An 18897-nucleotide genomic window follows, 5' to 3' on the forward strand; every position below is an offset into this window, starting at 1 on the left:
ATTTGGATCCCAAAAAGCTAAACTGAAAGAAAAAAAAAAGATAATTTAGTTTGATTGTGTAAAAATGCTGTCTTATGGCCTCCGTGTGAAACTGAATTACTAATTGAGCACATTAATGATTAGATATAACATTAAGTCAAAATGCTTTTTTATCATATTAGGTATATCATTAAGTGACCTAAAATACCTTTATCCTAAAGACTGCATATGTCATAATCTGTGATTCATGTATTTTATTTCTTTTTTGATAAATTCACTCTTGGCATTAAGAAATAATTGTAATAATAGCTACCACTTATATGTGTTTTACTACATATCAAGCACCTTTTGTGCATTATCTCATTTAATTATCTTACTGGCTTTAAGAAGGGAGATGCTATTATCCCCAAGATTAATAGCGGGAAACAGACCATTAACGAAGATAATTAACTTACCTAATGTTAAGTGGCTATTACATGAAAAAGCTGAATTTAGAACTCAGCTCACCCCAAAGCCTGGAATTTTTGATCATTTGTTTATATTATCTCTAGGGAAAGAGGAAATAAGGAATTTTTAAATTAACACCATGTCACGTTAATCAGAATCAGACTACAGGACAGCAGCCAAGCTGTGGAGCCAACGAGGCGATCAGGAATGTGAACCTGATTCTGGGGACTGAACCTAAGTCGTCAACACTGAAGATAAGATTCAGAAAGCCAGTGTTGAAGCTCATACCATAAACACAGAGAGAATCACATTTCCTGTAGAGGGAAGATTGCCTTTGAACTTGAATAACTGACCACACAAGTCATGTCTGCCTGCTCTTACTCATGGGTTGATCCCACGTTTCTCTGCCTCCATTCCCCGAAGCACCTCACAGTTATAACATTGCCTCATGGCACGCCTGTTCCAGGAGGCTTGCCAGGGAGGTGTCTAACAAGCTCTAAATACGTGGTGCTGCTTCTCTTCCTCTTCTTTTCAAGGAGCAAAGTGTGTAGCTATTTCAAGGTTTTGGTTAGTGGTCTCCAAACTTATTTGTGAGTTAATAAAAAACAGCACTTAGGAACATATCTCAATGTGCATTGACTCTTACATGTTTATAAATTATGTTCATGTATTAGTATGCCAGTATATTAAATACATTTGCAATATGCACAAGGATTGGAAATTTTTAAAGGATGTGTTAATGACGATTTCTGCTGTTGGAGGATCAGCTCCCACTGGGTCTCTTTCAGATAGAATTAAGTTTTCCTTTAAGTGCTTCTGTAGCCCTGGGTTAATACCTAAACTGTAAGGTTAACCACAAATTGTTGAGTAATTCACTGTCTGCCTCTCAACTGGAAAGAAAGCTGCTTAAGCACAGAAAGCATGATTTACTTATTAATTCATCCGTTTAGCAATTTTTTTTTTTTGAGGAAGATTAGCCCTGAGCTAACTACTGCCAGTCCTCCTCTTTTTTGCTGAGGAAGACTGGCCCTCAGCTAACATCTGTTCCCATCTTCCTCTGCTTTATATGTGGGACGCCTTCCACAGCATGGCTTTTGCCAAGCGGTGCCATGTCCGCACCTGGGGTCCAAACCGGCAAACCCCAGGCCGCTGAGAAACAGAACGTGCCAACTTAACCGTTGCGCCACCAGGCCAGCCCCAGCAAATATTTAATGAGTATCTAGAGGCTAAGGAAATATAGGTATCCAGACTCAGTCCCCACCATCTTAAGGATGAACAGGGTACAGACAAGCAAATAACCAGTTACAGATTGTTCTGTGATGAATGCTGTGAGTTGCATGGAAGCACTTAGGAGGGCACCGGCCTTGCAAGAAAGGAAAATTGGGGAGAAGGATTAGAGAAGGCTGGATATTAACATAGCACTGCCTGTGTTACAGGGTATATCCTCAACAAAGATGTGTAATTGTTAAATGCTGATTTTTTTGTTTAAGAAGATTGAGAAAAATCACATCTCTATTTACTGCCCAAGTTCTGAACCAACTGAGAGACAAAAGAATGAGGCAAATGCAGGTCTAAATGTCGTTTTTGTTACAAATAGAGCCTTTGGAGAATATATCCTAGGGGACAGCAGCAATGGACTTCCTAATGTTACGTTTCCAACAAGGACTCACCCTCCCGCCCCTTCGGCAGCTCCGGATGATCACAGGTCACCCTGGAAGGTTGCATTTGAAACTTGCAGCATGAAGGATCAATGTGAAACTGTGCCCTCTGCGGGCGTGAAGGCCCCTGAAGAAGGGGGATTGTACCGCACGGGTCTGCTTTCTTATTCTGCCTCACTGATGAGATGAATCAGTCCACTTTCCTTGGGAAGAAATGAGTAAGAGTTCGAGAGAGTCCAGGAATGTTACAACAATAGAAGGACCTTCTCATACAAGGAGTAAGTGTTCCTTATATAAAGGACCATTTTCACAGTTTTTCAGTGTCTGACATACTCTCAAAGTTCCTGGGCATGGATCTCCCTATTCCTCCATATCCAGACTTCCAATATTCTCTTTTCCGACTTTGCTCTTTTCCTCTAAATTTATTTCATACCACCTCTTTCTTTTCATAACTCCTACCATCATCTACCCTCTAATTTTTGATCAGAAGTTTCTGATCGAGGTAAAGAAATTTTAAGAACATCCATGAAATATAACTTGAGTATTCTTACTTGATAATTACTACTTTGCAATAAAAACAAATGCACTTATATTTTATAAATGCTGCTATCTTCTTTTTTAATTAAATCAGCTATTTGAATGCCAGATGAATGTAAAAGGGGAGCATATTAATTTTACGAAAAGATACACACAGTTACCTTTAAATAGTAATATGTCTTACTCATTGTAAACAAGAAATGAAATCAGACTAGAATTACACTTCTCTGCAGGAACTCTTAATAATCGATGTCAGTGCAGCCAGGACTTCAAAGTTTAGTTGGAAATTATTTCAATCCAGAACTTTATACTAAATGAAACTATTTACCAGTTTTAGAGCAGAATAGATAAATTTTCTGATATAAAAGGACCACTCCACTCCCCAGACACCCTTTCTGAATAATTATTTGAGGGTGTGCTCCATCAAAGCAAGGGAGTAAGCAAGGAGGGAACATGAGACAAGAGGCAGGGATCGGTTCGCCAGCTCAGAGGAGCAATGACACCTAATGAAGACGATAGCTGTGCGGGAGGCCTGGCGGGAGAGCAGCCTGAGGAGGAAGATGGACAGCCTGAGCACAGATGCAGCCGTGTCACTGGGTGGTACTATGCGAAATTGGCAAAAGCTTGGGCATAGAGAGAGGCAGAGAATGCAAGAAATAAAACGATGATTAGAGAATAAGGGAGGTGGAGGTGAGCCAGACAAGACAGTTATGACCCAACCATGATATAAACTATTTGAAGTAGAAAAGGAAGACAGGGCATTTCAAGAAAAAAACTGAAATTGATTCCAAATAATAGAGTAAATGAAGAGCTGAGAGACAGCTAGGGTCTGCTGAGGAAGGCATATTTAGCAAAATTTCTTCTTGTCTTACAACAAAGAAAAAACAGTATTCAGAAACTCCAACAACAAAAACGTTATGGGAAAGGCATGGTGTCAAGATGAAGCAATCACAATATTTGGAGGAATATTTTAAAAAGTAGATTCCATTCAAAACTGGTAATAGAAACTGTGAGTGGCACTGGGATTGTAAAATTGGTGGTTTTCTCTGAAAGAAAATTAGATAGTTGTGAAAATGTGAACACTGTTTATTGAATTCTTATTAAATCAGCCTGGTCATATCACAGGACATACAGGAGACAATAGTTTCAAAGTGGAATGTAAATGTGATCACTTTGATCGTTTAAACGTAAAGGGAAAGTGACGGAGGGCAGGAGAGAGGAGTGACAGGCACTGTGGGCACGGGGGCAGATGGAACAGGTGGCTGCTGATGTCCTCAGATGGAGAGAGAAGGAGCAAGAGTTACCCTCTGTCGTTCTGGAACAAGGAATGAATGTTTAAGTGGACCATTTGAAATTTCAGAGGTGACCACAGAAGAAACTAAAACAAATAGAAAATTACATAGGAGAAAGAAGAGGGCTCTGGGTGATCATGTACGTAAACTAGACAGACAGCCGAGGTGTAGAGTTAATAAGTCGAGATATAGTAGTATAAGGTCATTTACAGGTTGGGAGTATTGAGAAGGGAGCCCTAGGCAGTGACCTGTGACCAGTGGGAGTGGAGATGGGCCAGGAGAAGCAGGAGACGGCAGGGATCTCATTTTAAGGCCTTCTGATGGATTTCCTCTTTAACGTGCGCACGTTCTGCTTTGGTAATTACTCAGTGCATTTCCTGTGCTTCCCACATGCACACCCCACGTTTCCATTCCCTGCCCGAGCTGAGAACCACTGACCTAGGAGTCTGTACTTAGTGGAGTTGCAACATCTTCTCCCTGTAAGTTATGCGAAGTCATGTATTCATGGAATAGCACTCTTAAAATATTATGACCCACTTCAGTGATTACCAGTGGATAACCTTTGAAATTTCAGATAGTGCTCCATTTTCTCTTCTGAAACTCGTTTTCTTTTTCTTTTAGTCTTTCTTACTTCTTTCTCCAGCATCTCAAAGGTTTTTTCTCTCTGTCTTCCCTGACAACACTGAATTAGCCCCTTATACTACATACTACCCTAAACTCCCCAAAAGGGCCATGACAAACAAAATACCTACATTCAGTAGTCTGGAAATCAGTTTCCTTTTTTTATTGCTATGGCATCTCTAAGAGAATGTGAATTATCTTTGTTAGAATCTGTTCTCTTGGATGATCCCTATTTAAAAATAATCAGAGAAATCTGGGTGAGAATCATCCAGGTAATTACATTAATTACGTTCCAGATGAAAACCCTGGTTTTAGTGTATAGAATCATTTGATCGCTTCATTTTGCCTACATGAAAGGTCTGTGGCCATCTATTTTGAAGAAGTGTAGCTTCAATTGGAGGGACAAATAATTGACGTGGTACTTTAAAATCTTTCAGGTTTGTCACTTACAAAATAATTTGATTTCACGTTTCATTTGCACTGCAAGTCTTACTTGTATTACTGTTATACTGACCTCTTCTGGATAATTCTTCAAATGTCATCCTGAGCGTATGCCAGCTCTATTTTATTTTTAATGTTATCATACACTTTGGAATTGATAAGGTAAAAACGCTGAGTCTGGTGTAACTATTCAAAGTTCAGTTACTTGAAGGCTCACTACACGTGGGTGCCGAGTCCAGTAAAGAGAAGAGGTATATGACCAAGGATGGCAATGTGAATGCAAATAGTTATAATAAGTTTAAAAACACATATAAAATGCTGAGAGTGGCATGTGAACAGACTTTTAAAAGTTAAATAGAAGTTCTATTTAACCCTAGTCAGAGATATAGCCGGCACCCAACAGCATCGTGACTTTTGTGGTTTCTTATGGAACCTAAAGAACGAGGGACAGTAGAGATGGACACGGCCCAGTCGTAAAGGTGTGTGCGCCCCGTCAAGAACTTGGCACTGTATCCTGAAGGCTCGCTGAAGGGCTTTAAGCAGAGGAGTGATATGGACAGAATTACCTGTTCTCGGCGTTTCTCTGGGCCTGAACAACATGGTCTAGGATAGTCCCAGCTCTTCATGGCAACTTCTTTAAACTTCTCTATTCTGTCCAAACTTTGAACTGTCTCATCTCGTGTCACCATTCTCCCTCCACAGATAACCTTACTTCACGTCAAAAACAAAAGTAAGTAGTTCAAAATGAACCACATCGCTACTAGAAATTTCCTGTTTTCACTAGTTCTAAAAAATGATCCCCAAAACCCAACCTCTTAAGTTACGCAGCAAGCAGCAGGGTTGGCTGCCCCTAGGCAGAATCTGGAGTTTTAGGAGAGGAAGCCAGGAGGAGGGCAGGACTGCTAACTGATGGCCAGAGGGAGGATGAGGGCAAATTCTAGAAGGGCCCTATGGGTAGGTAGGACTGTGCTTAGAAGCATGAGAGCCAAAGGACTTCCAGACTCGCTTCTGTCCTTGCCCTTGCCAGCTTGTAACCTTGAACAAACTATTTTATGTCTAGTGAAATGTTAGACTAGCTTTTCTTCAAGGCCTCTTACAGCTTTAAAATGTTATGATTCCTTTGAAAACGTGATGTGTGTGTGTGAATTACAAACTTAAGCTGGACCTACATTAGAAACCTGGAAGATCTAGTTTTAATAATTTCATCTATTCTGTAAAATCAGATTTGTTCTCTAAGTCAGCCTCCTGCAGGACTAAAAGTAGTCTTGGTAAACGTGAATGGACATCAAATACATAGCATGACTAATTTTTACACAGCAGTCCTCAAAAATTGAAAAGTTCATTGCGGTAAAACCAGTTTCCTGGGGCTGGCCCTGTGACCAAGTGGTTAAGTTTGGGCACTCTGCTTCAGCAGCCTGGGGTTTCGCCGGTTCGGATCCTGGGTGCGGACTTAGCACTGCTCATCAGGGCATGCTGAGGCGGTGTCCCACATAGCAGAGCCGGAGGAACCTACAACTAGAATATACAACTTTGTGCGGGGGGGCTTTGAGAAGAAAGAAGAAGAAAAAAGGTTGGCAACAGATGTTAGCTCAGGTGCCAGTCTTTAAAAAACAAAATTAAAGTTTACTGACTGATGAAAAGGTCCTTCAATATGTATTCAACCAGAATACTGAGTTAGGAGTTTCAAATTTTGGCTTTTCAGACACATACTGATACAAAAATACATCTCATATCATCACTGTTAAATATATATTTTTGTTAAAAATTGATAGTTATGCTATAATTTTATATCTAACTGAAGTGCCATGATAGAAAAAATAGTAATATGCAGAGAATTCATGAAAGATTTTTAAGTGTTTTGTAAATATGTGATTAGTTGAAGCTGTATCAGCTTTTAATTGAAGGCCTACAGCTGTTGCTGTAAGAAGCATCAAATTTCAAAAGTTAGAGTACGAGTAAATAGAATCAGCGGAAAGTTCTCCTGAGAAGAAAATAAAATGAAAATTAAGCATATGGCTTATCATTACATTGCTTCTCCTACTCAAGGTTTGGTACTAATATACAAATTTCAGATATATAATTTAGTCATTTTAATTCATGCTGCTAACCAGGCTACACACAAATAATGCAAAATAAAAGACTAAGATTATTCAAAAGTTTGATATTTATTCTATTTTCTTTAACTTTATAAAAATTGAATGATCCAAGTCTTATTCTTTTTAAATAAAGATGAGGCACCACAATCACATTGTCACAGTCACATAATTTGTTAAGCATAATATAAATTTAGTTTACCAGAAAAGAACTGTCATAATTTTAACATGTAGAGTTTGTTTACCTTCTGTTTATTAAGATGATCATTATTTAAGGTTGTCTCCTCAAATATTAAAGTTTTCACTTAAAAAGAGGTTTATAGAAAGTGCTTTTTAAAAAGCGACTATTATATGATAATATACAGTTTACTTAGATGAAAATAGTATCATTTAAGACGAATAAAGTCATAAATTCTAAATATCACGTTAATCTGAAGTGATTTTTCATGAGATTTTGTCAACATTGGATTGTACTGGAAACTAATTTCAAAGTTTTTTGTTATTCATTTAAGGTAAAGTTTTATTTAGAAAGTTGTAATTACATAAGACTATCATGATTCCGAGTTTAACTGTTGGTTTGGTAAGAATTTGATTTTTTGGCACACTTCGAGCTGTGTCCTGGAATTGGTGCCCGAACAGTTTTAAGTGTGGTGTGAGCTGTTTATGTCACTGAGTAAAATTAGATACGCCTGTTGCTAATATGAGGGGATGAAACATGAGACAAGGGCAGACACCCGAGCCTTTCTTCAGGCGTCGCTGGTGAGGCCTGGGTCGTCCACTCTCGTTCTGCAAGGAATGGGGAAGTTTGAAACGTCCTGCCTCCGATAGAGCCGAGCTGGCTGTGGTTCTGTAGCCGCTGTGCTTTTTATTAATACGTGCAAGGTAAGAAATCAGTTTTCACTTGGGTTTTATGTAATTACAGTGTACAACTTAAAAACCAAATAGGTGTAAGTTTTCTTGATTCTTTTTCCTTCAAATTTGACATAATACTTAATCAATTAAATTTAAAATGTTGAAGAAATTTATCTCAAAATGATTATATATTATCAACAAAACTTAGTTAACTTATCAATTCAACTCAAGTTATTCTGACTACTGTTATTTATTTTTAGCATAATTTATATTTCTAATACTTTTAATTTGTAAAATACCATGACAGCATTTATCAGGCATGAAATTTCACACTGTAGCTAATCTAGACAAAGTATAATCTTTAAGATCACCAGCTTATAATTCCACTCTTAAATTTTTGTGGTGGAATTACATTTGCTTTACGTTTTGCCGATAGTTTTGTTATAGACATTAAAAACAAATTAAATTTAATAAGAACAAAACCAGGTCATCTGATAAATTGAGAATAAGCCAAACAAGAGAAAAACACCAACTTTGGCTTTCCAACTATTCTTGGAGTGAGAAAGGGCAGATTGTTTCTCTCCCAAAATCTGGAAAAAATTAACTGTTGCTCAAAATATTTATCAAAAAGTAAATATAATAGGGTAAAAGGTAAACTTGCTCACGCTGGCCTCCTGCCGCTCTCGGTTCTTTCTTTGTGTTTCCCAAGTTAATCTGGGCCGATCGGAAAACAAGTTTTTAAAGGAAGGCGTAGAGAAAGATAATAAGGGAAAATATAACTCAAGCGGCTGAAAGATTTGCCAGCAGGACGGAGTAACTCCCTAGAACAAAATGAACTACAGAATGTACCAGGTTTATTTTTTGCTTATTTTCTTGGAAACATTTTGTAAAGATAGGTACAAAGAGGCACACTTACAAAGTTTCCAAACTAATGGTTCAAGTTGGTGTCAGTTTTATAGATTCTGGGATTTACCTAAGGTTTACTTCCAAAGCCAAATGAAAAGTACTATTTTCATATATTTAAATATTAAGTCGGAGTTTCCAAAAGATGCATGCTGGCTAAGCTTGAGGTTGAAATGCTGAAAATAAAATTGTTGCATATTGTCCTTTAAAAACTATACTTTCTAGTCATTAAATGAAGTTGCTATTATGTTGAATATGAAAATCAGATAATAAGTGTAAATGGAGTGGGTGCCCGTTAGTTTCATTTTGCATATTTCATAGGACCTGTGGTTCTCCCTCCGCTCCTTATTCTACTTGGCTCACCACAGCCCCTGGCTTCTTCTCAACAAAGCCCAGCCCTCCTAAGCCACATTGCTGGCATGTCCTAGTGGGAAGGAAGAAAACTACAGCCCTCAGTCTGATTCTGCTGCTTTCCCATTCCTTCAGAACCTGCCTCCACGTTTCTTTCCGTCCTTCCCTCTTCCTTGTCTTCTCACCTAGGCAGCGTCTGCCTAGCTTTGGTATTCTCTGGACCTACTGCAGGGCCACATATTTCTATGGTGTTTCGTGAGTGTGATAGAATTCCTCACCCGCAATAGTTGCCACTTCAGACTCCAACTTCCTTTTTAGTTTTATATGTTATTATGCTGTAAAGAATTTTATGGGAAAATGGATGCAGGAGTATTTAGTAATTTGTAGATTTGTAGAAGTCTCAAGACTTCTCTCAGAATCCCTCAAGATGTCCAGGTGTACTTGACGTTAGTGTGAGGGTGTGCAGTGTCCCACTGATGACAGCTGAGGCTGGGGACTGCGGGAGGCTCGCTTATGCCCAAGGGGATTCGTGCTTTGTCCTGAAGCAGTGGGGAGCCGGCTGAGCATTTACAACAGAAAAGTCGCACAGACAGATTTGTTCTTTGGGAAGATCCCCGTGGTTGACATGGAGAATGGATTAGGGGCGTGGAGGGAGGAAGAGGGGAGAAGTTGTAAAAAGTCAAAAGACGGCCTCAGCTGAGGACGGGAAATGGAGCAGGAGGGATAACCAGCAGGAGGAGTCCCTGCCATGGAGATGGCCACCTTAAAACCTGACCTCTTTATGACTATTTTAACTCTATTTTAAATATTCTCAATTAGTTTTACTTTTGAAACAGCTCTGAAAAGCATACTATCAATGAAGAGGCAGTGATGACAAGTTTAGACTGTGGAGTCAGACTGCCACTTTCTTGCTGTATGATGTGTGAATTACTTAATTACCCTGCCTCGGTTTCCCTATTTGTAAAAATGGGGATAATCACAGCATCTACCACCTAGGGTTATAATGAGTATCAAATTCAGTCCACATGAGGCACTTGGGAAGTGCCTGACCTCTTGGTGAACAGGAGCTCTGCTCTGCCTCCTCCCCCTCCTCCTCCTCCCCATCCTCGTCAATGACCAGGAAACATAACCTCTTATTCTCATCCCCACTGAGAGCGGGGTCAGGGAGGAGCCTCAGAATGTTGAATGATCGGGATTTCCAACCTGCTTCTCCAGGCCCCGAAGTCACCATGAGCCCCACGTGGGCGGCAGACTCTCGGCTGAGGCTGCTTCTGCTCGAGCAGAGAATGCTCTCTGCACGTGTGTGCATTCCGGCGTGCGAATAGGAAGCTCCCCCGACAGTCTGGCCACCTGAAGGAAACCCCTAACAGTGCCTTCAGTATTTCTGAAGGAGAAAAGCAAATGACTGCTTAGGTTTCCTATGGGTGCTTTCCTTTCATCAGACATTTTAGATCTTAATGAAAATTTTATATAAAATAAAATGTTAATCTCAGTGAAACGTGGAAGTATGCTGTCCCCATGAAATCACCAGAATGATTTCAATGTGTACTTTTCACAACATTTGAAAATCACTTTAAATTGTCACCCTCCAGGCTTGAGGAAAAGGTGACTACCAGGGCAGAAATGAATCATGGCCCTGAAGTCCTCTGAAACGTTTTAATGAACTGTCAAAGCAGTCGGAAAATTGCACATACACCACATTTCATAAAGGCCTTAATTATGTCTGCCTCAAGAGTATTTTTGCTTTAAATCTTTCACATAGATGCTTGCAACTAAAAAGCTCAGCTTTGTTGATAGATTTAAATAACTTTCTTTTCTGAAAATTTGTCCTTAATTTTATGTGGATATTTTTCAGAGTTAGAATCTAGTTAAATGCTATTTTTAGGGAGTAGGCAGATTGAAGTTTTGAGGGAAGGGGTTATACGTTGGTTTGCCTGAAAATTTAAGCTTCAGTTATAAAACCTCAAAGACTTTAATGAAGTAGATGGCAGGCTACTTTATTCTGTCGGGTTAAATGCAGCTTTCATGTGTAATTTTAATTTAAGAATACACCTGTCTCTTTGTAAAGAATGTCAAACTTCAGAGTCCTGTCTACACAGGAGAAATGGTTCTGGAATATACACTGGTCCCCCTCACACAGCTGGTACTTTAACTGGCTACTAAATGTCCAGTAAGGCTTCGCACACACTTCTCTGGAGAATTTCCCTCACCTCAACCCACACTTTCGCCTCGCTCCATCTCCTGCCCCAATCCACTTCTCTCGTTGCCTGACACGTGCCTCCTGAGAGCATTCCCTTAATAAATCACTCGTTTGAGAATCCTCATGTCGGCTTTGCTTCTAGAGAACCTCACCTACTTAAGATGTATAGATAAAATGGAGCAGTGTTCTGCTGAGAAACCTATCAGTGTATCCGATAACGTTTTAAACTCCCAGTCTTTCCAAAAGCAATTGTTTAGACAGGTTTCCCCAGGAAACACTCTGAGCTGGAGATTTACATGCTGGTTTATTAGAGAACGCCTTCAATAAAAACACCTGTAGAAGATCAAAGGCTGCAACTGGCAGAAGGAGACGTTAACAGCAATGTAGTTGCAACTGAGCTGGGATGGCCCTTCAGAGTTGTCCTCAAATCGAGGAAGGGGCTGGGTTTTTGCACCCCTGCACTGATCAAAAAATGGATATGGGACATACTGTGGGGGCTGCTGCTCACTGCAGTCAAAGTATAGAAGGAATTATCAACAGCTATCACTCCTGGCAACTGGAGGAATGAGGTTCTGAAGAGTGACCATGGTGGGAAGCCACTAGAGTCCACCCCTTGCATCGCTCAGATTCTCTTGCTTCATATACCTATATACGGCTCCCCCAAGATTCTGCTGGGGCTCTTTTCCTGAGGAAACCACTGAAGGAATGTCAATGGGATGAACTCCAACCTCCACAGCTGCAGCTGGTCTCCAGATGGCAACTAATACTCATCATCCCTCCCTCCCACCCGCCACCCCAACCACCCATTCATTCTCAACTAACACCTTTGCTGCTCTAGCTTGCCGACCTGGTGTGCTGGCCCTGACATTCAACTCTGAGGGGTCTGAGCCCTTGGTCATCATGCCCTTTGGCTGAGCACTTGTCCGTTTGCTACAAAATGGTCAGGGAATACCAAGAAATGCCCTGTTGGTCATCTGGGGGACAGACATATTCTCCCCAGCCAATCTACTGTCAAAATGGTGCATCTTTTCTTTCTAACTGGTATCTTGGTTTGAAGAGCTGAAGTGACTGGATGGCAGCTTGAAGATTAATGGGACTCATGTTGCACCCCCCATAGAAGCATTCCCCAGGGAACAGACTCCTAGATCCTCAGAGCCTATAGTTGTGGGGACGGAAGGCACAAATTTCCCATCTGGGTCATTAAAAGTAATGGTAAGAAAGACCACTCCTACTTTCACCCTTGGTTCCCAGGCCCATGTATTCTGCCCCTTGGAGATGCAGCCCCCTAATGGTTGTTGATTTAGGGTGTTCAGTCTGCATCCTGAGGCATCACTCATCCTCAAAGGGGATCTCCAAGCCGGGCCTCAGCAGCAACTTTAAAAGGCTGTCCCATCACCCTATCAGGCTGGCAGCTTCTGGGAACTACAATAGGTGATGAGGGCAGTAGTTCCCATTGTCAAGTGCCACACTGCCTTTGCTGTAGAGCGGATCATTTGGTTCATCGCAATGTCATGTGGGGTCCCACATATGTGGATCAAACATTCTGTAAGCCCTTGGATCGTGATGCTGGCCGAGGCCAGAAAAGAAAAGCCTACTCCCAGCCTGTGTGTCAGTTCCAGGCACAGTGATGTAAGCAACTTGCCAGTGAGCGGCTGCTTGGTCTTCCTGAGGACGTATTCAGGTTCCGCTTTGGGGTCTGTCGTCGGCAGCTTAGACGTTCAGCAGTGGCAGTAGCTAGATCAGCCTTGCTGAGGGGGAGCCCTTGCTGTTGAGCCTCCATCCCAGCCACGGTGGCTACTCTGAATAGGAGCCCATGGTGGGAGCACTGGGGTGGGTGACGATGGGCTGCCTGTTGTCGGCTGGGCTGAGTCATTCTCGTTATTTGGTGCCCCTTCTACAGTGGACGCTCTGGAGGGTGTTAAATGTGATACAAAGATTTCCCCCTTAGTGCCTTGTAGGTCCACCCACAAGCCTCTTCTCCAGCCTTCTTTGTGCTCCCTCTTCCCAACTCCCTTCCAGGCCCTGATGAACCAGCCATGCCATTCACCGCCATCCTTCAAATCATATATATTCCAACCTCAGCTGATTTCTCTTGCCATAAAAAGTGGATAAGCAGGTGCACTGCCTGAAGCTTTGTGCACTGGGAAGATTTCCTCTCAGCATAGCCGGTCAGAACCACCTTGATTGGGCTGTGGCCCAGCAGCAGGCCTGTTGTGGCTTACACCAACGTATTGAGCCAACCCTCCCTGAAGCCAAATTTGGCCTTTTTTCCTCCACTGTAGGCTGTTCTTAAGGGACACCCTTCTCTGGCCAGAGGGATGAGATAGGGGAGAGGTGCCGGTGCATTAGTGATGGGTGACAGGGAACTGTAAGTCACCTGCACATCCGGCTTACTGTGCCCTCTGCCTGCTCCATCCCTGGTGGGCCACCTCTAAGTGCAGTGCTGCGGGCTCCTGACCTTAGGCCTTGGTAGGACGAACAGCACTCAGGCCCTGACTGGGAAATTCTGGCCACATTGTCACTCGCTGTCTCATCGTCAGGTGCCCTTTCTCCACCACGGCCCCATTGCACTTAGGGAAATATTTTTCAAATGGCATTTAATTCTCTACTGCAGATATCATGGCCTTATTCCAAAGCTCTAGAGATCTACGTCGTGATTCCTTAATGAGGGTTACTGACAACATCACGTAGCATCCTTTCCCATCACAGATTCTTCTAACCCCATACTGGTGCCAGGATGTATAGTCTAAGCATCAGGCTGCTGCCACTGCAGCCTGGGTCGACTACAGAGTCCTGCTTGGGCCCTGCTCAAAGCTGTCAGCCTTCTTTGTCACTCTAAATGAGTTGGAGTAATTTTTCCAAGTGGAATAGGCTACCTCCAGATCCTGAAGTGGTTTAAGGGGCATTATTTTTTCCTTTACAATGGTGGTAAGTGAAAGATACGATAATTAATTCTCTATGTTGGAGGGGATGTCCCCGTATGCCCTACAACACTGAACCCCTAGACACTTCTCTGACTTGGCGGGTCCCAGAATCTTGGTAGGGTTTGTCTTTCACCCTCGGGACACATGTATTTTACTAAGGCCTCCAGTATATTTGTCACTTTCACTCATCTTGTCCAGTTAACACAATATCATAAATCTCATGGACAAATGTTGTATTGTGTTCTGAGAATGTCCAAGATGGCCTAAATCCCTTCTGAGTAATAAAGACATGGGGGAAATGCTATGGTCTATCACGTGTGAATAAAACTGCTTTTGGTCTTCATTTGTGAGAGAAAGAAAATGCATTTGCCAGCTCGATGGCTCCACACATGTACCTGGAGCCACATTAATCTGCACGAGCGAGCATGCCTCATCAGGCATAACAGCTGGAAGGGACATTCTGCTTGGTTGGGTTTGAGGCAGACCGCTGTTGTCCTTAGGATATGTCTGGTTCTCCTAAGGGCCAGCCTGGTGAATTAAATGGGAATATGTGGGATCACTAACCCCATGTCCTTTAAGAGTGGCACTAATCTCTGCCTTTCTTCCTGGGATGCAGATGGGACGAGGAGGAGTGTCAGAGCTTTCTTCCTTGCTTTCCCCATTGTAATAGCTCTTAACCAAAGGCCAAGGAATATCCTGTGTGGGAGTTCTGCCAACTACCAAATATGTCCATTCCAGTTATATATTTATTGACCAGGGAAATGGCCATTTGGTGGTTCTGTGGCCCCACCATGGCCAGGATTTCATTTATCACTTGGTCTCCATATGTCCTCACTCTAACAGGGAGGCCATGATGACACTGTGGGTTCCTGGTATTAATGGTAGAACTGGATTCAATGTCCATCCCTCTTTTTCCTCTTCAATGATTAGCCTGGCAATTCTGGCTTTTCTCTTTAACTAAATGTAAGCCATTGCTTTCTCCAAGCTTTTAAAGGCCAACCTAGCAGTGTATTAGCACCATTGCACCATCTTCCAAGACGCTTACCATAGTGTTAAATTCTGTGTCAGCAGAAAATATTCCCATATCAACAAATGCTCCTTTATCCGACCATGTATTCTGTCTCCCTTGATCCATCCCCTTCAGGCTCAGTCCCATTCATACTGTCATCTCCTGCTGATACATGCTGGGTAAGTCCTTCTGATCCTTTAGGATATAGTCCCTCTACTCCCTTATCAGGCCTAGCACTTCCCTACCTGGGGTTATGTTGTGGTCTAACCGTAACTGTTGATCATGTGGCCAAGAGGGGAGGTGGTGAGCGTGTTGTCATCTCAGCTTCAAATGGGAGGGAGGAGAGGGCCACTCTGCAGACCCAGACATTCTAGGGGCATCTACAGTTTCCAATTTCTTATGTGTGTTGGTTCAGATGTCTCATTCCAAGTCTCAGGACCCCACTCCTGCCCTGCCCAGTCCTGCCCTGGACCTGACAGAGCAGACTTGCTTGGATCAAGAGTTCGGTCTTCTTTGGTGCTCCACTACTCTTATAAAGGCCAGATCCTCAGCTTGGTCTGTCCTTCAGTTACAGGAGGTGAGAGTCTCCTCGTATGCTGCCAGAGAGGTCCTCTGATTTTTACGATTTGCCTTGCGTCATCTCAGCCTTGTATCATCTTTCTCCAACAATTTGAAAGAAATCAGCAGAGCCATCAATTCCATTATCCTTATAGTTATTATTTAGTCTAAAACCCTCAAACATCTTATAGATTGAACCCACTAGTAAATTTCCTCCCGCTGATGTTTCATCCTATTTCACACCAGGGACAATTTTAACAATGATGCCACCACTGTGTGCCATAGCATATCCATACTCCACTTACCGCCAGAAATGGGGTCCTCCTTGCCAGTGACGGACAGGTGATCCAGCTCCAGAATATCATTTTAGACTTGCCTCCCGGATTACTTCTGGCCACAAACTCTGATACCTCGGTTTCCCCAAGAAAGACCAGGAGGCTGAGATGTGCACAGAGGAAGTTTATTAGGAAATGTCTTAGGAAGAACAACTTTAAGGGAGTAGAGGAAGCAGAATTGGGCAGAGGAAGAAGTTGAACTGTGATGCAGTGGAAACAGAGGTCTCAACTCAGCCTGCAGAGTGAGCTGGGGAGAGGGTAGTACAGGGGCTACTCTGTGAAACTAGACTGGCCCTTCAGAGATGTCCTGAATGAAGGCAGGGGCCAAGCCCTGGTGCCACGGGACTGAGCAGACACGTAGCTGCTCCGGGAGGGCATCACTCTCCAGCTAAAGGCAGTCTCAGGACAGGGACTCAGTGTGCGCCGTGAGCGGGAAGCAGTCCTGGCCCCCAGGAGAACGAGTTCTTGAGGACAGGTGTGTGTGGCACACTACAGCATCTGTTACAGTACTCTTCTTGAGGTTTTCTGTTTTTATGACTATTTGATTTTTGCATGAATTTCTCAGAAAATAATTTTCTTTCCTTACTTCTTTTACTTTTGTAGGTATGAGCAAAATATAATCCTGTAGAACAACAACTTAAAAATAGTATTTAATGGACAATTCATCTTTGCATTATATTCATCCATTCAATCAACAAATATTGGCAGTGTTCTAGGCAGTGGGACTGGCCAGGAGCCTAACAGAGAAAAAAAAATTCCTGCCCCTTGTGGATATGGGACAAAAATACAGGAACATAAATGCAATATTTTTTTAATGTTCAGTAAGTTAGGAACCTGGAGACATGAGAGAAAATTTTGCTTTTCAGATTCATTTGCTTGGATTCAAAAGTAGGGAAATAAGTTAAAGCTACCAACAGAACTGCCTGGTTAAATTCCACCTTAAATAGTGGTCAAATTCAACTAAATAATTGTTCCTGTACTCTCAAGATAGACAAATTAGAGGTTATTATTATTTTGGTTATTACTTTAGTTAAATCATATCCTATTATCAAAACATTTTAAGTGAACAAAAATATAAAATAAATATGTAAGTTTTTGATATAGTAGGAAGAATTGATAGTAAAACATTTTAACATAATGGCTCTATTTAAAATATTTTAACATGAGTCTACATGGAAAATATGTAAATATTATATGATTCATTTGTATAATTTCAGTAACTTGATAGTTGAGTCTTAATTGATTATATTAATGATATCATGGAGTTCTGATTTGATATGAGTTATATCTGTAGTAATAGTTTTCAGGAGTTTGTCAAGATGTAACCTCATCATATTCTGTAAATACGTATTCCTTGAAATACGAATATGATGTGCCTTCGAAGTCAAAAGACCATGGATTTTATACTTAATATACAATGATAGCAAGTATAATGCTTACTTTGTGCTAAACATTGTTCTAGGAACAGTGCATTTTCCATTTGGAGCTATGATGACAAACTTTAGGGAAATATAGGCCTCCAGATAATGTAGGATATATAAATATATTTGGGGATCTGTCAGAGCAATTATGATAAGGTTAACTGGATTGGTTGTGAATGTTAGATATCCAATAATAATAAAATGGCTTTGTTTGAAGGAATTGTAGCAATCGGAGGCATGATAACCTTTATGAAACTTACAATTCTCATGACGTTAAATATATGTAATTAACCAATAAGACTTACATCCACCTATTGCGAGAAAGATGCCAGCGGGTACAGGAGTTAGATGAACCTTAAGAATTCTGGGAATCTCAACTGTAAGCATTATAGGACTTAGAAGAAAGCTATTACATCACTCATGATATTAGGAAAGCTTTTATAAGTTATGATGCCCATAAACAGTTCTGTGAAACCCTTATGTGTTAAAGAAATTTTCTTGAATAACTGCATAATTAAACACTATATCTGGTGATACTTTTTCTTGATACAGCTTTCAGAAAATACTATGCAATCAAATATTCCACATATTTGCAGGTGCTCTCTGAGTAATAAGACAGAACACAAAATCAACAATAAGAACTAAAAAAAAAGAAAAGAGAACTATATACTTTTTTCTAAACAGCTACATATCATGAAATAAACCTACTTGTTCATTTTGGACCATCTAAATCAAAGAAGTATATATTTTAAAGATAGAGATAAGCCAAGATCAAATAATCTCATGCCTTTCTCCTCCACTTTTGTTCAGGACTCTTTTTAATTGTAAGAAACCGTGAGTCTCCAAGTAAATCTTGTCCACCATTTTCCCAGAGCTTTAGGAGGACCTCAGACTCGTGTAGGGTTTGGGGAGGAAATGCCAGTCTGATGAGGGAAAGGAAGAGAGAAAACAGCAAGGAGAACTTCAGTCTCAAGGAACTGAGGGATGAGAAAGAAATGTGGCTCTGTGAACTGCATCTCATGGACAGGACCAGGTGTCAAAACCACAGAGCCCTGCCCACAAGCTTTTCAGAAGTATTCCACCAAATGTCAGGATGCAGCCTAGAACCGGGATGATCAGGAGTCCCCAGTGGGAGGAGAAGCCCGATAGGCCATTTGAACCGATCAGTTGACAGAACTGATGATCACGAAGTTTTCATCATACAGCTAAATAAGGCATGTCTTTAGAACTCAGTCGAGTTTATAGGGTAGGAAAAGGGAAATTCCTAAGATGCTAT

At 41.3% G+C, this 18897-nt stretch overlaps 1 protein-coding gene across 2 annotated transcripts in view; it reads left to right on the forward strand.

The window, feature by feature from the left end:
- The window catches only part of SGCG (sarcoglycan gamma), a 149723-nt gene that overhangs the window by 24016 nt on the left and 106810 nt on the right, over positions 1 to 18897 (forward strand). The window contains exon 1 of one of the 2 annotated variants that reach the window (XM_070578592.1): positions 7622 to 7950. The exons of the other annotated variant lie outside the window; for it this stretch is intronic. The gene's annotated coding sequence lies outside the window, so the exon portion shown is untranslated. Of the gene's footprint in view, positions 1 to 7621; positions 7951 to 18897 lie in introns of those variants that run through there. 2 annotated transcript variants of the gene reach the window in all.

The sequence above is a fragment of the Equus przewalskii genome, chromosome 16 (assembly GCF_037783145.1).
Source record: "Equus przewalskii isolate Varuska chromosome 16, EquPr2, whole genome shotgun sequence".
Lineage (NCBI taxonomy): Eukaryota > Metazoa > Chordata > Mammalia > Perissodactyla > Equidae > Equus > Equus przewalskii.